The sequence below is a fragment of the Elephas maximus genome, chromosome 5 (assembly GCF_024166365.1).
Source record: "Elephas maximus indicus isolate mEleMax1 chromosome 5, mEleMax1 primary haplotype, whole genome shotgun sequence".
In the NCBI taxonomy this organism is placed as follows: domain Eukaryota; kingdom Metazoa; phylum Chordata; class Mammalia; order Proboscidea; family Elephantidae; genus Elephas; species Elephas maximus.
Genome location: NC_064823.1, coordinates 118,151,029 through 118,172,388, shown reverse-complemented (window position 1 = coordinate 118,172,388; position 21,360 = coordinate 118,151,029). Strand labels below are relative to the sequence as shown.

The window sequence follows — 21,360 nt, the reverse complement described above, 5'->3', positions numbered from 1 at the left end:
TTAGGATTGTGGAATATGCTGGCTTATGACATTTATTTATGGGTGAATATAAGAAAGAAATCAGTGAGAGGAGTAATTATTGGGAGAGAAATTAAATTCATGCAGGAAGGAACACAATGCCATCCTTAGTGATATCTGAGCTGTATCATTTGAGGATATATTTGCCTTTAGACTGAACATCTCCACAGAGCATGAGGCTAGGCAAGCCAACCTATGTATCATAATAATCTTACGCCATGCTCGATCATGTTATCTATGAGGTCAAAAGAAGATTCCACTGTCATGTTACCAAACTAAAGCAGCATCGTGCCCTTCATTTTGTGATAGACATTGCTCATGCCCATCAATATTTTCAGATCTCTTCCGTTCTTGGACATACGCAAGACTATACTTTTCTGCCTCTCCTTTAGTTGGGTAGAACCATGTGACTAGTTCTAGCCAATGCGCTATGAATAACAAAGACATATATTATATCCACAGAAAGCGTTTAAGAGCCAGTGTGTGATTTTGCATCTTCCCTTCTCTTCCCCTAACATGGCAAACCATGAAGCATCATCATGTTGAGATGGAGGTGCCCAAAATCAAAGGCTGGAATGTGAACCATCACATGGAGGACAAATGTCTTGGTGAGCTACTTGGATCTACAATGGATCTGATGTGAGCAAAAAACAAACGTTTTTCACATTAAGGTCCTGGGATTTTTTGTGATGTTTATTATCACATCTTAACCTAGCTTATCCTGACTAACATACTAATGGATGGCTATACACACATCCACATCCACACACAGAGGAAGTCAAGAGGAAGGTATAAAATAGGCCGTTAGTTCTGGTTCTCATTATACCGTCCAAAGCAGACAAAGTACATAGAGAGATGAGGGCTCAGGGGTGACTTCTCTTCTCTATCCAACCTGTCAGTTTCCAGGAGCTACTTAGCTGGGCTCTTAGGGCTACCACATGTGGCTGCAGCTCACGTGGTCATTGCTCACACCCAATCTTTCTTCCCTTTGTTCCAACTCCTCTTGCCCAGAATCTGGCAGCTTCTTTCTTCCCAGCCTCTGGTGTGCATTATCAATCACTTGGTTTTGTTTTGAGCAGGATAGAGGTGAAGAGGAGTCCCTGGGTGGTACAAATGGTTAAGCTTTCAACTATGAGCTGAAAGGTTGGTGGTTCAAACCCACCCAAAGGCACCTTGGAAGACAGGCCTGGCCATCTACTAACGAAAGGCTACAGCTTTGAAAATTGTAAGGAGCACAGTTCTACTCTGAAACACAGGGGATTGCCATGAGTCAGAATTGACTCAACGGCAACTAACAAAAACAACAACAACAGGGGTGAAGATACATTGGATCCCTGTGTGAGGATCATCTATAGAACAATCAGACTTTTCCCCATGCCAAGATGGCTTCCTCTTAGCAGGTATTCTAAGAGCTATGAGGCTAAAAGAATTCCAGTATTCCTCTTTGGTTATCCTCGCTTTGTTCTGTATCATGTCTCAGGAAGACGCATTTGTGTATATGAGGAGAGACAGCAGGAAGAAGGAAACAGATCACCTTTCCTGCCACACGAAGAGACAAGAAAATGAGGCTCATCTCTGCCAGAACTCTGTGGATGCCCAGTAAATGTCGATAATGATGATGCCTGACTTTTCATTTATACGGTCTTTTTGAATGGGGTGCCAAGGGAAGTATTAATGGCTGCTATTCAGGAATATGTGACTTGGTATTTACATATTACCTGCCCACTTCATAAAGTGCTAATGAATGTTTGCAAAGCTCTTTGAAATCCTCTGGTGAAAGGTGCAACGTTAAGTGAAAAATATTATTATTATTATTAGAAAGTAATAGACAGCTTTGAATGATTGGTCATAAGAAATATTGACAGCATTAAAAGAAGTGCCAGAAATCATCCAGACATATTCATCTTCTCCAGCCCCATCAGCCTCCACATTACATATATTACACTGTTTCCCTGACACCTATTCTAATAACCATATAATTCACGCATTAAATCACCACTTCTAGGGAAAAGTTGAACTCACTCATAGCTGTATTGATAGTGACACTGAGAAGATATTAAATGTTAGAATGTCTAAAATGGAGGTGACGTGCTCTTAGATAGAGAGGCGAAGTCCAGCTGCTCAGTGACCACCATATTTCAAAAGGTAGGAGAGAGAAATGAGTCAGAAACACCTTAGAAACCCAGAGGGAACTTTAAAATAGATGTGAGATTGGAAAGCCATGAAAACAGTAAAAACCCAAAGTGAGATGGGTTGACACAAAGCAGTATTTTTTATTTTTATTGTATATTTGAAAAGTAGTGGCAGAACCAACTGATTACGGTTTTTTAATTCTTTTAACTTAGAGTTGTTTAGAACTTCTCAGTCTTCTGCATACAATTTAGTCTTGGTCAGGGTTAATTCTGGTTGGATGACAGTAACGCCCTGAAGTCCAGTGTTGGGAGGAATTTGGTGGTATGGGGGGGTGGCATTTGGACTCATTAGGAAAGAGTGCTTTGATCCATTAGCAATGTCTCCTGTGAGAGAGGGTGGAGGAAAGGTGGCACGTGTGTGGGCTAGGCCTGGCCATGGAGTCATGTCCAGGTGTGAGGATGGGTGGGAAGGACTGGCTGGACTTATTCAAGATTGCCTGAATTCTGATTTACAACCAAAGCTGCTAAAAAAGCAGTCTAAATGATTTACTTATGATAAGGATGCTAGCGGAAGGAAATGGCATCTCTCTGCATCCCTTATTTTCTCACAGGGCCACTTCAGTTTGGTAAAGGAATCTGTGTGGAGGAAGATGACCCCAGGTGACTCAAAGGACAAAGACTGTGAGGCTGTTGTCTTTTATGCCCCTAGCCACATCAGCATCCAGAAAAAACTCATACCACCTACTTACTAACATTAGCTGCCAACCCAGTCAGCTCTGGCTTATGGCGACCCTATGGATAACAGAACGAAATGTTGCCCTTTTCTGAGCTATCTTCATGATTGTTGACACGCTTCAGGCCAGTCAGACAAGTTTTATCAGATCAATAGGGTTTTCATTGGCTACTTTTCAGAAGTAGATAACCAGGCCTTTCTTCCTAGAGTGTCTTAGCTCAGAAGTTCCACTGAAACCTGTCTACCATGGGTGACCCAGCAGGTATTTGAAATACCGACAGCATGTCTTTCGGCATCATAGCAACACACAAGCCACCACAGTACAACAAACTGACAGAAGGGTGGTGGATACTATCTACTAAGGCCATAATTTTGCCACTCAGCAAGCCACATCTTTAAGGCTTAATGGCTGGGTTCTGGGGCCTCTGCTACAGGGTCCAGGAATTTTCCATTTATGTCCTCTAACAGGTCTGGCCAAGCCTCACCAGAATGCACCACAGAGTGGCTGTGCCACAGAATGGCCTTGGAGTGGTGTCCAGCAGATCTTTGAGTCTCCTTAGAACGATAAGCTGCTGCTTAAAGTTTTGTTATTTGTCTTAGTTTGCTGGTGCTGCTATAATAGATGTATCACAAGTGAGTGGCTTTAAAGAAAAAGAATTTATTGTCTCACAGTTTTGGAGCCTAGAAATCCAAATCAGGGCATCAGCTTTAGGACAGGGTCCTTCTTTGTTGGTAACCCTGGGAGTTCTTAGAAGTCCTTGGAGTTCCTTGGTATTCTTTAGTGACTGTTTTCTCCCGTGTATGTCTCTGTGTCTTTTCTACTCTTTTAATAACTCAGAAGTGATTAAATTTAGAACCCACCCTACTATAGTATGACCTCATTAACAAAACTAAAGGAATCCCCTATTTCCAAACAAAGTCACAGTTGCAGGTACAGGGATTAGGACTCCAACACGTATTTTGAGGGGACACAATTCAATCCATGTAAATTGTTTATCACAATGGTGTTCGTATTCCAAATAATTTTGTTTGTAGAATTTTAGAATTTTCTGGTTTCCATTTAGTTTTAAAAAGTAGGGTTGCCTCAACATTGTTTTACCAGTAGAGAAAGGAGTAGGTGGGGCAGGTGACTGACTCTTTGGAATCTTTTGCTCAGTACATTTTTATAACAATAATTATAATAGCTAACATTTATTGAGCACTTCTTATTCATGAAGCATTTTTGTAAGCATTTGCTTTCACGACCTCATTTAATTGTCTCAACAGGTGGATGCTTGCTGTCCATTTTACAGATAAGGACACTAAGGCTTAGAGAGGTTACTTACTCAAGGCTGCGAAAGTAGAAAGTTAGGAGGTAGATCCCAGCCCAGGCCAACTGAACTGCAGAACCCACTATCTCACCACTGCACTGCTCTCCACCCTGTGTTGTCCTGATGTCAATAATTGCTATAGCAGATGAAGTGAACTCTTTTTGATCATTCCTGGTGGTTTGTTAATCTCAACTTCAGTCTCACATGTGACCTTCAAATACTGTGACCGTACGTGTCACAGCTACAGATCATCCCAAAAGACTGGATAACATTTCCCTCTGTCTTTCGTTATTGGGTTTAGAAAAATCATAACAAAACAAAAGAAGAAATTGGTAACAATTAACATCAATAAGAAGCCCTGGTGGCACAGTGGTGAAGAGCTCGACTGCTAACCAAAAGACCTGCAATTTGAATCCACCAGCTGCTCCTTGGAAACACTATGGGGCAGTTCCACTCTGTCCCATAGGGTCGCTGTGAGTTGGAATTGACTCGATGGCAACAGGTTTGAAATTTTTTTTTGTTTTAACATCAATAAACTTTTATTTGATGCCAGGCATCTCTTTCATTTAAAATATGGAAGCAATACAGATGTTAATTTTCTTCTCCCTTTAGGTGACGTATTGCCATTTAAACCAGCATATAGCAATATCCACTCTTATTTGCGCCTGGGATTGTTGTCAATCAATTTTACTTGTGGCTGCAGTGGGCAGTGCATTGCTGTGTTTCTAGGTTTTATAGCTAGAAAAGCACTGAGCATTTTTATGGCTTTACTATGCATTCTCTTAAAGGCAAAACTGTTATGTCTTTATTGATACACCCTGAATATGGAACATACCATTAAAAATCAACTTGTCACAGAGAAGCCCGAAACTGGGAATAGAATTACTAATTTCTCAGGATTACACTGATGATAATAGAATTGCCTTTGGTGATTTCAAATTTGGGTTATGGATGCCTTCTGGCTGAAAGAAAAAAAAATTGGCTGAGGGAGGTTAAAATAGCTGAAATTTAGTAGTGTAAAAAGTCTGGTTTACTGAAAATAGGCTTTTACTAGGACTCCCCATGGCCCCTTGGGTCAATTCCATTAGAAAATTATTAGCATGTTTATATAAATAATTGCAAACTGCTGGCAGGTACTGTGGAAATAGATACTTAATCTGTTTTTTTAGTAGTGGAACTTTAAATGTATGTCCAGATAATTTCTTCTTTTCTTTTCTCATATCCTCAATCCCCACCAGACAGACAGCAAAAAGAGAAACAAAGCCAAAGAAGAAGAAATGGAGCCATGATTTTTCTTGAAAATGTTGCCTGGCCAAAAAGAGGCTGAAATTGACCACACAGAGACTAAAGCTGGAAAAGCTCTTTAACTGTAGTCACTGAAATCTGTATGTTGTTGTTGTGTGGCCATTAATTCCGGCTCACAGAGACCCTATAGCACAGAGTAGAACTGACCCACAAGGTTTCCTAGGTTGTAATCTTTACTGGAGCTAATCACCAGGCCTTTTCTTCCCCAGGCCATGGCTGGGTTAAGCCAAGTGCTTAACCATTGCACTAGCAGGGCTCCATGAAATCTGTATAGTTTTCAGTAAACCCATAACTGAACCCGTTTCAGTAAAGCCCATTTTCAGTAAACCAGACTTCTTACAACTAATCAAATCATTTTGAGCAGAATGTAATCTTAGAATTCTGGAAAAAATTGAGGTGATTTGACTGTTGGACAGTGAGCATTTAAAGACTGGACCAGTCACTTCAGGCAAAAGGCTCGTCGATGATGGGAACTTTTCTGCATCTCCAGTGGATTCCATAGTACATAGCCATAAATAGCTGTTGAATGGATGAACTGTTGGCTCCTAATATCACACAAGGTTGGACCTTTCTGTTCCCACACAGCTATGGTATCCATGAATTAAATGGCTTGGTCCCTTTCAGTTCTTTACTGAACCTTGCATTTCAAGTGCTCTCAACTGTGTATTTGGAAACCTCCTTATCCCTTTGGGTAGCCTTTTCTGTAAGGACTTCTTAGCCAGATTCCTTAACTTACCAGCCACTTTTGACTACTACTTCTTATTCTATTATTCAAGACTCATGCCATTTCATCTTAAAAATTTAATCTCACATGTGATTCAGAACTTGTCCCCTCTCTCCTTCCAACACAGGCTAGAGCTGTGGATCTAGTGACTTGAAGCATGTGTGAGTATATACGTGTATGCGTAAGCGTGTGTGTAGGTATGTATAAGTGTGTGTGGGTGTTGTAGGTGCGTGTAAGCGTGAATGTGTTTATAAAGGGAGGTTATTTTGGCTCTCAGATATCTCCTTCCTCTTCTAAGAACTTACTTCTTATAATGTTGGTGCTGGCAGAGGGAAGGAAAAGGCCAAACATCTCCCTGCCATCCTGGGCAAATTTTCATCCTCCCCGTGGTTGGAAATACAGCTGCTAACCAAAAGGTTAGCAGTTCAAATCCACCAGGTGCTCCTTGGAAACTCTATAGGGCAGTTCTAGTCTGTCCTATAGGGCCGCTATGAGTCAGAATTGACTCAATGGCAGCGAGTTTGGTTGGTTGTGATTGCTCTTCTCTCTAAGTGTCCATGTAGGAATGCTATGGAAGGTGGTGTGTCATTGTTCACCAACCAGAGACTCCCTCCCAAGCAATTCCCTAAACATTGACAGGTCCTTTCAAGATATGGCTATATCTTACAGTAGATTCGGGCTGGTGACATTCCACTGTATTCCTTTGATATACGCATTGCTTTGTCCTTCATGCTGTGACAGCCGCCGATCTCTTCTATCATCTGGTGCCAACTCTATAGAAATCTAGCTTTCGTACCTTCCTTCTGCAGAAGCTCAAGCAGGTGGGCCTGGATTCCTCTTGCCTGGCAGTTTCATATCCTGCCTCCCCTGCTATGTCACATTCCCATAATTCTCTTTTACATGTTCACAAAAGTTAGAGACAGATCCCAAGTCTCCTAGCTAAGTAGTCATCTAACAAGGGAATGAAAGTCTGGTCTTCTTCTACTTACAGCCCCCCTATCTTGACAAATGAGTGTCTTGAGGACCTTGTTAAAAATGAGTGAAGGGAATAGTCCCAACCAGTTCACTCCCCCAAATGCCTCCTCCTTGCCCTTAGTCTCCTTTATATTGACAAAGGAGATGTCAGGGGAAACAATTGGCATATGGCTAATCCAAAGCTACTTCTTAGCACTTGTAGTAAGTACTTCAAGGAGGCGACCAGTCCCACCTAATGGCATACGCAGAATGTGATATAGTAAGCACATTTGGTCCTAAGCATTGGACTTCGTTTCCATTTGAAGACAACAAGAAAAGTTTTGATATATTTCTGCAGAAGGCTTCAGATGTGCAAACTCTTTATTTACAGCTAAACTATCCTTGCCTTAAGGAGCCCTGGTGGTGCAGTGGTTAAAGCACTCATCTGCTAACCAAAAGGTCAGCAGTCCGAACTCACCAGCTGCTCTGCAGGAGAAAGATGTGGCAGCCTGCTTCTGTGAAGGTTTACAGCCTTAGAAACCTTATCGGGCAGTTCTACACTCTCCTATAGGGTTGCTATGAGTCAGAATTGACTTGATATCAGTGGATTTGAATTTTGACCCTTGTCTTTAAATTGAACAAAGAGCACAAGATAAGAAATAAGAGGCAAAAGGTAAACAAACAAAGAATAAAATGAAACAAACACAAAGTACAAGACAAAATATATTATTTAGTACAAATATTGTTATGTTAGGTCAATTGATCCAATTCCAATTCAACTGCACATGCAGTTCTTCTGACTGTAAGCACCCAGAGCTAGGTCAGAGCATAGTCCGCTAGACTGCCATGTTTGACTAAGACTTCAGACCCCAGTCTCAAGCTTGGGGACCCCTGAGTTTATGACTGGCATCTACAATTTCTTTCCAAAACTTTTTCATCACCTCAAACAGAAACTCTGTACCCATTAAACATTAGCTCCCTATTCTTCCCTCTTACCAGCCCATGGTAACCACTCATCTACTTTTTGCCTCTATTTATTTGCCTATTCTAAATATTTCATGTAAGTGATCATATAATATTATCATCCAGAGTCCTTTAGTGTCTGAGTTATTTCACTGAGAATAATGGTTTTAAGGTTCTTTCACGTCATAGCATATATTGGAACTTCATTTCTCTTTATGGCTGAGTAATATTTATTGTGTATATATACTACATTTTGTTTATTAATTCATCTGTTGATGGACATTTGGGTTGTTTCTACATTTTGGCTATTGTGAATAATGCTGCTATGAAGATTGGTATGCAAGTATCTTTTTGAGTCTCTGCTTTCAATTTTTTTGGGTATACACCCTGGAGTAGAATTGCTGGGGTATATGTTAATTCTGTGTTTAACTTTTTAAGGAATAGCCATATTGTCTTCTATAGTGGCTGCACCATTTTATATTCCTACCAACAATGGACGAGGGTTCTAATTTCTCCACGTCCTTCCTTGTCAACAATTGCCATTTTCAGCTGTGAGTTGGAATTGACTTGAGAGTGCTGGGTTTGGGTTTTTTTTGGTTTAATGGGTGTGAAGCTGTGTCTTATGTGGTTTTGATTTGCATTTCCTTCCTGCAAAGATTACAACCTAGGAAATCCTATGAGGGCAATTCTATTCTGTCATACAGAGTCAGTGTGAGTAGGAATCAACTAAATGGGCACACAGCTACAATAACGACTAATGATGTTGAGCATCTTTTCATATTCTTATTGGCCATTTATAACAGAGAAATGTCTGTTCAAGTCTTTTGCCCATTTTGGATTGGGTTGTTTGTTTTTGTTGTTGGGTTGTAGGAGGACATGATTTTAAATAATATATTTTACTTAACCCAGTAGATCTAAACTACTATCTCTTCAAAATGCAGTGCATATAAAATTATAAAAATTAACATTTAAAAGATATTTTACACTGTATTTGTTCTTTGTCTTTGAAATGTGCTGTGTAATTTATACCCACAGCACATCTCAATTTGGACTAGCCTTATTTCATGTACTTAATATCCATGTGTGGCTGGTGGCTACTGTACTGAGTAGTACAGATCTAGAGTACTTGCAACAGTGCCAAGCACTTGGTGTTATATGATGATTATTATTTCACCTCCCAGATATTTTTCAGATCAATCATTTCTCTTCTTCATTGTCATGCCTTAGACCAATTTATCCTTGCCTGGAGGGATGCTGTAGCCTTCTAACTTGACCTTCCTTTATCCATTATCTGCAGCCCCCTGCCATCTAGTCTTCACACTGAACGCCAAGAAATTCTTTCAAATTACAAGTCAGATCACATTCCCAACCAGTTACCCCGAACCTCCTCTTCTATCACTTTCCCGCCTCTCTGTTTCAGCCACCAACCTGTGTTCTGTTCTGTACTGTTCCTAGCCCGGACTCCTCGGATGTGCTGCCCTTTCCTTCTGGAACCTCTCATTCTTGCTTTCGCCCTCTTTTGTATCTTCCTTGGGAAGCCTTTCTTGGCATCCTCCGGTCTCTGTCTGATTCCTTTGTTAAAACACTGTCATAGAATCATGTTCTTTTTCCAGAGCTGTGATCTGTGTTTGTAATTTTACTTTCATTAGTAAGATAAATTAATTAACCTGTCTACTGCCTTTACTAGACTGTAAATTTCTTTAGGGCAGGGACCATATTTGTTTTTTTTCACCATTGTGTCCCCTATACCTAGCCCAATGCCTGGCACGTTGTAGGCCCTCATGAAATATTTTTGAATAAATAATTGAAAACAAATATGTGACTATCCTGCTACAAGACTCTACAGCAACAAAATGAAGGGTATTTAAAACAAGGAGGGAGATGCCACGATGTCAGCTTTTAGTTTAATTTGAATTCTTAAAAGATAAGAACAGACGGATCCTAGAATAGAATAATGCACCATGTAATAAGATTCAGAAAACTTCATAAACATGGAAATACCAACACATAGACTAACATAAGACAAAGGCTTGAGCAGATTGTGCCCTTAACATCCCAAGCATATAAAACAAAAGGAGATGAGGAGCAGGAAGGAATATTGTGAGTCAAATTTTTCTTCTCTTGTGAAAGATAAGTATGGTGAAGTATTAATGGTAAAGAAAACATGGTGCTTATATGACCTACATTTTATGTGCTAGTCCTGCTTTCACATATGCTGTACTGCTTTCTCTGTAAACAGTTGAATTATTGTGAAATTCTAGTATCTCAGTAAATAGTAATGGAATGAATCTGGTCAATGAGTAAGCAAATATTTGTCTACCATGTGCTGTGGGTTGGGAATAAGTGGAAAACAAGATAGTTTTGGTCCCTGCCTCTGTATATTGTGGGTTTAGGGGTGCCTATCCGTCCTTACTTACTTCCTTCTTAAAAACCAGTTGCTATCGAAACAAATCTGACTCATGGCAATCCGTGTGTGTCAGAGTATAACTGTACTCCAGGAGGTTTTCAATGCCTGATTTTTCAGAAATAGATAGCCAAGGCTTTCTTCTACCGTGCCTCTGGATGGACTGGAACCTCCAGCCTTTAGGTGAATAGCCGAGCATGTTAACTATTTGCACCAGCCAGGAATTGCCTTTCCCTCATAATTCTACATAAATTGAGCTCAGACACAAAAAACTAAATAAGGATTAAAGTGCAATGTAAGGACATGTAAAATAAGTTACATTAAAGGTAGTTCAATGAACCTGAAACAAACAAAAAAAAACCACTTGCCACTGAGTCGATTCCAGCACATGGTGACCTAGTATGTTTCAGAGCAGAACTGCATTCAATAGGGTTTTCAATGGCTGTGATATTTTGAAAGTAGATCACCAAGGCTTTCTTCCCAAGTGCCTCTGGGTAGATTTGAACTGCCAACCTTTTGGTCAGTAGCTGAGCGCTTAACTGTTTGTGACACTCAGGAACTCTCAATGAACCTCACTACTAAGATAATCCTACTAATAAGGCAAGTAACTTATTATTCCTTACTAGAGAGAGGAAGTGGTGATGGTGGAAAGAAACTGAGTAGGAGAGTTCTCCCATATTGCACCTTCCTGGGTGTAGAGTGGATGACTTCTCTCTAAACAAAACATGAAAAATAAATAAGACTACTCATGGCGTGATATATTAATGATATTGTTCTATAATTTCCACATTTGGTTGGATCATCTTTCTTGGGAACAGGCATAAATATGGATCTCTTCCAGTCAGTTGGCCAGGAAGCTGTCTTCCATTTTTCTTGGTGTAGATGAGTGAGCACCTCCAGTGCTGCATCTGTTTGTTGAAACATCTCAATTGATATTCCATCAATTCCTGGAGCCTTGTTTTTCACCAATGCCTTCAGAGCAGCTTGGGCTTCTTCCTTCAGTACCATCAGTTCCTGATCATATGCCACCTCTTGAAATGGTTGAACATCAACTAATTCTTTTTGGTATAATGACTCTGTGTACTCCTTTCATCTTCTTTTGATGCTTCCTGCATCGTTTAATATTTTCCCCATAGAATCCTTCACTATTGCAACTCAAGGCTTGAATTTTTTCTTCAGTTCTTTCAGCTTGAGAAACAATGAGCGTGTTCTTCCCTTTTGGTTTTCCATCTCCAGATCTTTGCATGTGTCGTTATAATACTTTACTTTGTCTTCTTGAGCCACCCTCTGCTGAAGATCATTCAAAAACGGCTGCAGCAGTACATCAACAGGGAACTGCCAGAAATTCAGACTGGTTTCAGAAGAGGACGTGGAACCAGGGATATCATTGCTGATGTCAGATGGATCCTGGCTGAAAGCAGAGAGTACCAAAAGGATGTTTACCTGTGTTTTATTGACTATGCAACGGCATTCAACTGTGTGGACCATAACAAATTATGGATAACATTGCGAAGAATGGGAATTCCAGAACACTTCATTGAGTTCATGAGGAACCTTTACATAGATCAAGAGGCAGTTGTTCGAACAGAACAAGGGGATATTGATTGGTTTAAAGTCAGGAAAGGTATACGTCAGGGTTGTATTCTTTCACCACACCAATTCAACCTTTATGCTGAGCAGATAATCTGAGAAGCTGGACTATATGAAGATGTGCAGGGCACCAGGATTGGAGAAAGACTCGCTAACAACCTGCGTTATGCAGATGACACAATCTTGCTTGCTGAATGTGAAAAGGACTTGAAGCACTTACTAATGAAGATCAAAGGCCACAGCCTTCAGTAAGGATTGCACCTCAACGTAAAGGAAACAAAAATCCTCACAACTGGACCAATGAGCAACATCATGATAAATGGAGAAAAGATTGAAGTTGTCAAGGATTTCATTTTACTTGGATCCACAATCAACAGCCATGGAAGCAGCAGTCAAGAAATCAAAAGACGCATTGCATTCGGTAAATCTGCTGCAAAGGACCTCTTTAAAGTGTTGAAGAGCAAAGATGTCGCCTTGAAGATGAAGGTGTGCCTGACTCAAGCCGTGGTATTTTCAATCGCATCATATGCATGTGAAAGCTGGAGAATGAATAAGGAAGACCGAAGAAGAATTGATGCCTTTGAATTGTGGTGTTGCCGAAGAATACTGAATATACCATGGACTGCCAAAAGAACGAACAAATCTGTCTTAGAAGAAGTGCAGCCAGAATGCTCCTTAGAAGCAAGGATGGCGAGACTGCGTCTTACATACTTTGGGCATGTTGTCAGGCGGGATCAGTCCCTGGAGAAGGACATCATGCTTGGCAGAGTACCGGGTCAGCGGAAAAGAGGAAGACCCTCAAAGAGGTGGATTGACACAGTGGCTGCAACAATGAGCTCAAGCGTAACAACAATCGTAAGGATGGCGCAGGACCGGGCAGTGTTTTGTTCTGTTGTGCATAGGGCGGCTATGAGTCGGAACTGACTCGACGGCACCTAACAGCAACACCAACAACTCAGGCCTAACATTAAATTTCTGGCCTCATCAATTGAGTGGAGCAAGAACACTAGAAAGAGGAAAAAGAAAGAGGAGCAGGTTGGAAATGGCGGGAGGCACTAAAGGTATGAATTCCATTTTGGATGAGCTAAACTATGCTAATAAATTTATCACAAAATCTCAGGGACTCAACCTAGAAAAGGTTTAGACCTTATTCACGCATTGTCTGTAGTGGGTTTGGCAGCTCTCTAGGGCAGCTCCCTTCCAAGCAGTGAATGAAATCCAGTTGCTTGCATCTTGTGGCTCTGTCATCACATCACAACCTCTAGATTTCCAGGCAACTTCCAAACTGCCAGGGCAGAGGAGGATCAAGCCGGCAACCACTGCCTCAGCCTGGAAGTGACATGTATCACTTCTGTCCACAATTCATTGTGCAGAACTAGTCACATGGCTTTGCCTAACTGCCAGGGGGCTGGAAAGTGTTGTCCTCTGTGTGCTCAGGAAGGAAGAAACTGGATAATAGGTAGCCCTATAATGTCTATCCACCACTGGTCTGTCAGTTCGTCATACTGTGTGGCTTATAGGTTGCTGTGATTCTGAAAGCTATGTTACCAGTATTTCAAATACCAGCTGGGTCACCATTAATGGATAGGTTTTGGCAAAGCTTCAAGATTAACACAAATTAGGAAGAAGGACCTGGCAATCTATTTCTGAAAAAAATTGGCTAGTGAAAACCTAACAAATAGCAGCAGGATCTTGTCTGATATGGTGACTGAAAATGAGCCCCTCAGGTTGGAAGGAAATCGAAATATGACTAGGGAAAACATGCTTCCTTAAAGTAGAAAAAAACCAAAACCAACTCATTGCTGTTGAGTCGATTTCAACTCATAGCGACCCTATAGACCCTAAAGGACAGAGTAGAACTGCCCTATAGGGTTTCCAAGGAGGGGGTGGTGAATTCAAACTGCCAACCTTTTGGTTAAAAACCAAGGTCTGTCTAATCTTTGGCTGAAAAGTAGATTTCAGAAACGGGTTCAGTTCTGAGTTAGCAGGAAATTTCGTACATACCACATTTTGTTTATCCATTCATCTGGTGACATTTCAATCGCTTCCACCTTTTGGTTATTGTGAATAGTGCTGCAATGAACATAAGTGTTTCTAATTTAATGCATGTCTTCCCCACTAGATTGTCAATATCAGGATGGCAGTGGCCACATCTGTTGTGCTTACTGCTGAATTCCCAAGCTGGCAGAAAAGTACACATTCTGTAATGTTTTCCAGACCATGATGTGGGAGGAGAGGGCTGAAGTTGAAGGAAGCTATGGGAAACTGTGCACATGCTGACCAGGATTGTGTCTCCATGGCTGACCATGCTCTGCGTTTCTAGATGTAGAAACAGCGTTGACGTAAAAGGAGATAACCATATCGTGCATTTCTTGTATCATCAAACATAGTTATTTCGTCTGAAGTTTAAAGTTGTTTGAAGTTCAAAATTACTTATTATAAACGTCTGGTTTGTTTTTAAGTGAGTTCAGTGGCTAGAAAAGAAAGGCTCTTTTTCATGAGACTTTTCAAAGGAATATATCTCCTTAAGAAAACACCGCAATTCACATGTAGCTTTTTGTACCAAAAGCAGTAAGATAAATGTTGCTTATAGCCACAAATCTGTTGTTTCTTCAGCCCTTACAGACTGCTCATTGTTATATAGTTACAGTGTGGTTGGCTTGCATGTGAGGCTAGGTCAAAATAATATAACCCGGAGGTTGGCAAACTTTTTTGGGTTTTGTGGGTCATGCAGTGTCTGTTGCAACTACTCAACTCTGCCATGGTTATCACCAAAGCAGCCATAGATAATACTTAAACAAATGAGTGTGGCTGTTGTATTAGTTTTGTATTGCTGGGTAATAAATGGCCACAATATATATTATAGTTTCCATGGGGCAGGAGTCAGCTTAGATGGGTCTTCTGGTTAGGACCTCACAAGTCTATAATCAACGTGCTGGTCAGTGTTGCTATCTCATCTGAGGCTTGGGATCCTCTTTCAAGCCCATGTGCTTATCGGCAGAATTCTTTTCTGTAGTTTTTTTGAAAACTCATGGCAGCTTTCTTCTTCAACATCAGCAGGAAAATGCATCTTTTTGAGCTCAGGGAGGGTCTCAGCCATATTTTAAGGGCTTACCTAGTTAGGTCAGGCCCACCCAGGGTAATTTTCCTTTGATTAGCTTTAATTCAACTGATCAGATACCTTAATTACATTTGCAGAATCCCTTCAGTTTTGCAATTTGTCGTTGTTGTTAGGTGCCATTGACTCAGCTCTGATTTATAGCGACCCCATGATATAACAGAACAAAATGTTGACTGGTCCTGTACCATCCACACAATTGTTGCTATATTTGAATCCACTGCTGTAGTGATTTTGTCAGTCCATCTTATCGAGGATATCCTTCTTTCTTGCTGAAACTCTGCTTTAAAAAAAATTACCAAGCATGATGTCCTTCCCCAGCGATTGGTCCCTCTTGATGACACGTCCAAAGTAAGTAAGACAAAGTCTCATCATCCTCACTTCTAAGGAGCACCTTGGCTATACTTCCTCCAAGACAGATTTGTTCGTTCTTCTGGAAGTCCATGGTGTATTCAATATTCTTCTCCAACACCACAATTTGAATCTCTCAACTCTTCAATCTTCCTTTTTAATTGCCCAGGCTTAGCATGTATATGAGGCAATTGAAAATACCATGGCTTGGGTCAAGTAAAGTGCACCTTAGTCATCCAAGTGACTTTTTTGCTTTTTCACACTTTAAAGAGGTCTGTTGCAGCAGGTTTGCCCAATGCAATACATGATTGATTTCTTGACTGCTACTTCCACTGGCATTGATTGTTGATCCAAGAAGAATGAAATCCTTGACAACTTCAATTTCTTTGCCATTTATCATGGTATTGTTTATTTGTCCAGTTGTAAGGATTTTCATTTTCTTTATGTTCAGTTTGAATCCATACTGAAGGCTATAGTCTTTTTACCTTCTTCAGTAAGTACCTCAAGTCTTCACAGTCGGCAAGCAAGGTTGTGTCATCTGCATATCGCAGGTTGTTAATTAGTCTTCACTTTTGTTATTTGAGGTAACAATCACAGGAGTGAAATCACATAATATTTATAGTCCCACCCACACTCCAGGGAAGGGGATTTTACAGGGTATTTACATCATGAGGTGGGAGTCTGGGAGGCTGTTGTGGATTGAATTGTGAGTCCCAAAAATACATATTGAAGTCCTGGCCACTTTACTTACAGTCGTGGTTGTGATCCTGTTTGGATATAGAGTTTTCTCTTGTTATGTTAATGAGGTCATACCAGAGTAGGGTGGGTCATAAACCTAATCACTTCTGAGTTATAAAAAGAGCAGAATAGACACAGAGACACACACAGAAGGAAGAGAGACACCAAGGAACACCAAAGAACACCAAGGACCTCACAAGGTTGCTGACAAGGAATGACCTTGTCCTACAGCCATGCCTTGAAATTGAACTTCTGGCCGTCTGAACTGTGAGAAAATAAATTCCTGTTTTTTAAAGTCACCCATATTTTAAAGTCACCCACAAGTGGGATTTGTGTTATGGCAGCACTAGGAAACTGAGACATAAGCTATGAATCATGAAATACCCAGCTAGCCACAAATGTACTTAACAAATATTTATATGGTTATTTTCAAGTACCAGGCACTGGGCTAAGTATTATACAAATATTAATTTATTGAATCTTCACAAAAACGCTTTGAAGAAAGTAATTGTATCATCTATGTTTTGTAGATGAAGAAACTGAGGCACAGAGCAGAGTTAAGTAACTTGACCAACGTCTTCTGACTAATAAGTGGCTTGGCTGGAATTTGAACCCTAGCAATCTCACTCCAGAGTCTGTGCTCTCAATCACTATCCTGTCCAGCATAAGAAAAAATACATTTTCCTGAATATGCTGTTATATAAATAATTAATAATAAGATATTTTAATGAAAATATTGAAGTTAGTGTGAAGGTTCTTGCAGGTGACATCCTGCAGGTGACTAAAATGGCCAATTAAGGGACCATCTTTCCTCCAGTCTCAGCCTCAGCAGGCTTGTTGATTAGTTTGTCAGTGTGTCATCCAATATTTCTAATGTCAGCTTTGAGATTCTTTTCCAATAACAGCAATACCAGGATCTTGGTAGGGATCAGTTGCACGGTACACTTTTGCAACAACTGTATTAATAATTCATCAGATTTTTTCAATAGATGTAGAAGTTGCTATTGCAAAATTATTCAAAATTTGTTACTTTTCTATAATATGAGCAAAGACACAGAAATAATTGTATGATTTTATCAAAGACAAATTTGGTCTTATTCAAACATAAGATTTCAGATACAGATGTCTGTTCTCGAAAGAATACTAATAATGTTTCAACCATCACATGCTTAGTTTTTATCAGTTGAAAAAGTTCCACTGTCAAGACTTTTTCCAAAGACCCTAAATCACAACAAAGACATTGCAATTTTCCATGACACTTTTTCCAAAATGGAGAGGCAGGCTATTTCTCTATGTAAATCTTTGCATTTTAATGAGCATTGAAAAGAAAGATAAAAATATGAATGATTTGATTTTAAAAATAGAAGAACTTCAAAATAAAATTGCTAATGATGTTCACATATTTATTGAATTGTGGATTTAGTGAAACTGGTAAAGGAATGGAGATTGAATTATCTACTTTAGAAGGCATATATTGAAAAGCTTAATGTATTTGGGAAAAAAACAACATACAACTTGTTAAAAGATCCTGAATAGGATGATTTGAAGAAGGCATGGAGTAATTTATGGGATTTTTTTTTTCTATTACCATGGTACTGCCACATCTTTCTCCCACAGAGCGGCTGGTGGGTTCGAACTGCTGGTCCTTCCACTGGAGGTCCAGCACTTAACCACTGTGTCACCAGGGCTCCTTGTTACTGTGAAGACTTTTAAAAATGAAATCCCTGTCTTAAATTCTTACTTGAATATTTTCTTGCTGAACAGAAACAGGAATAAACAAAATTCTCCAGAAATATTTTCATGAAGGAACATATTACCATTCCATGATTTCACTCCACCTGGTATGGCCCTAATTTATCTTACCATTTTGCTGTTAACTTGGTGTGATGGTTAAGGCTGTGTGTCAACTTGGCTGGGCCATGATTCTCAGTGGCTTGGCAGTTATGTAATGATGTAGTTTGGCAGTTATGCAATGATGTAGTCATCCTTCGTGATGGGATCTGATGTGATCGGTCAATCAGTTGTAAGGGGAGTTTTCTCAGGGGTGTGATCTGTATTCAATATATATATGGACATTCTGGCAAACTTGATTGCTTGATCTGGATCCTGCATCCAGCTCGTCATCATCCGACCTCTGGTTTGGCCTGCCATATTACCCTCTGATCTTGGAATTGATCAGCATCCATGGTCTGTGAGCCAGCAATCTGCTGTTTTACCTGCCAATCTTGGATTTGACAGCCTCTGTAGCCTGAGAGCCAGTGGCCTGCCATCTCACCTGTCAATCTTGGGTTCATCAGGCTTTGCAGCTACGTGAGTCAGGAGATGCCTCCAGCCTGATGCCTGACCCACAGACTTGGGACTTGTCAGCCTCTACAACCACTTGAGCCATTTCCTTGAGATAAATCTCTTTCTCTATCTCTCTAATGTATATATCACCCATGCGTCTGTTAGTTTGTCATACCGTGGGGGCTTTCATGTTGCTGTGATGCTGAAAGTTATGCCACCAGTATTCAAATAACAGCGGGGTCACCCATGGCAGACAGGTTTCAGCTGAGTTTCCAGACTAAGACGAACTAGGAAGAAGGACCCGGCAGTCTACTTCTGAAAAGAAATAGTTGGTGAAAACCTTATGAGTAACAGTGGAACATTGATACAGTACTGGAAGATGAGACCCTCAGGTTGGAAGGCACTCAAAATATGACTGGGGAAGAGCTGCCTCCTCAGAGTGGAGTCAACCTTAATGACTTGGATGGAGTCAAGCTTTCAGGACCTTCATTTGCTGATGTGGCATGATTCAAAATAAGAAGAAACAGCTGCAAACATCCATTAATAATCAGAACCAGAATGTACGAAGTATGAATCTATCTAGGAAAATTGGAAATCATTAAAAATGAAATGGAACTCATACAGATCAATATCCTAGGCATTAGGGAGCTGAAATGGACTGGTACTGGACATTTTGAATTTGACAATCCTGTGGTCTACTATGGAAACTCTGGTGGTGTAGTAGTTAAGTGCTACAGCTGCTAACCAAAACGTTGGCAGTTCAAATCCACCAGGCACTCCTTGGAAACTCTATGGGGTAGTTCTATTCTGTTCTATAGCATTGCTATTAGTCGGAATTGACTTGATAGCAATGGGTTTGGTGTTTATGGTCCACTACACTGGGAATGACAACTTGAAGAAGAATGGCATTGCATTCATCGTCAAAAAGAATATTTCAAGATCTATCCTGAAGTACAATGTTGTCAGTGATAGGAAAATATCCATATGCCTACAAGGAAGGCCAGTTCTTATGACTATTATTTAAATTTACGTACCAACCACTAAGGCCAAAGATGAAGAAATTTTAGATTTTCAGCAACTTCTGCAGTCTAAAATTGATTAAACATGCAATCAGGATGCATTGATAATTACTGGTGATTAGAATGCAAAAGTTGAAAGCAAAGAAGAAGTATCAGCAGTTAAAAATATGGCCTTGGTGATAGAAATGATGCTGGAGATCACAGGATTGTATTTTGCAACACCAAAGATGTCTTCATGGGAAATACCTTTTTCAACAACATAAACGGTGACTATACATGTGGACCTCACCAGATGGAATACACAGGAATCAAATCGACTACATCTGTGGAAAAAGACAATGGAAAAACTCAATCTCATCAGCTAGAACAAGGCCAGGGGCTGACTGCAGAACAAACCATCAATTGCTCATATGCAAATTCAAGTTGAAACTGAAGAAAACCATGAGATTTAATTTTTCTAATTTTTCAGCTTTTCTACAATACATTAAAAATTAAAAAAAAAATCATTTCTCAGACTATACATTCAAATTTGGAGTCTGGAAATATGGTCACTATATATGTGTGTTTTGAGCTCAGAGAACCTAAAAGAATGAAGCAAACATGAGTCGCAGTGGATGTAAATGAAAGGAAAAATTAGGTGTGTGTAGTTTGGGGATTAATGGGTCCTTTTCTCTCGCAGGAAGAAAAACGTTGCAGATATTCGATGATTCTTGATAAGGTAATAATCACTTAAAAAAAACCCAAACCCATCATTGTTGAGTCAATTCCAACACCTAGAGACCCTGTAGGACAGAGTAGAACTGCCCCAAAGGGTTTCAGTTATTACAGTCAAATTTTAAGTACCTCAGCCAGAAACTGCTGAACAGCAGGAAAGAGTTGTTAGGCATTGTTAGGGTAATTGATCACTTCCATCATTACTTGTATGGCTGGAATTTCACCATCAGAACTGATCACGCTGCATTATGAGTCCTGCTAAAATTTACAAATTCCACGGGACAAATTGGCTGGATGATTATAAAACTGTAAGGCTATCATTTCCAAATTGAACATCGACAGAGAGTAGAAAAACATCATAACACACATACATTATCTTGGCACCCCGTGTTAGGATAATGCTTGTAAATCTGACATTAGGCATGAAAAAAAGAAACAAATAGTCTAACAGATCTGGTAGCTAGTATTTTGGAACAACCAAAGGTTTCTGGCTGGGAGGCTGGAAAACACTCCTCTTTCCTAAATAGAAAGTTATGAAATGGCTCATTCATTCATCTAACAAATATTTATTGAGTGTGTACTATGTGCCAGCCACCATTCCAGGCATGAGGAATACACTACAGGACAAGACAAATCACAGAGCTAAGATCCAGGAAAGCCACAGAAAGAGGTAAAAATGTTATTTTGTGAAAGCTGGCTTGACTTTATATATGAAAGAAACATACATTTTATGAAGAAATGTCTAATTGTATTGCCCTTACTAGACACTGTTGAATGTCATGTAAATAGTCAAATTTTTATTAAAATTTCTCTTGCATGATAGTGACATTCGACTGATTAATATAAGATATGCCATGGAATTGCATCTGCTTCTTTTAAAAAATATAATACTTTTACAAGATCTTAGGATTCTGCTCATCTAGTTTTTCAAGAAAATTTAGGCCATTAGACATAATCAACCAAATTAAAAAGATTTATTAAAAAGTGGATTTAGCATTTAC

The 21,360-nt window shown here is 39.9% G+C and overlaps 1 long non-coding RNA gene across 5 annotated transcripts in view; it reads left to right on the top strand.

The window, feature by feature from the left end:
* Positions 1-21,360, top strand: part of LOC126077211 (uncharacterized) — a 129,970-nt gene that overhangs the window by 89,764 nt on the left and 18,846 nt on the right. Inside the window, exon 1 of one of the 5 annotated variants that reach the window (XR_007517676.1) lies at positions 20,246-20,363. The exons of 3 other annotated variants lie outside the window; for them this stretch is intronic. This is a non-coding gene — a long non-coding RNA (uncharacterized LOC126077211). Of the gene's footprint in view, positions 1-20,245; positions 20,364-20,868; positions 21,030-21,360 lie in introns of those variants that run through there. One more of the 5 variants, XR_007517677.1, reaches the window with a different exon arrangement.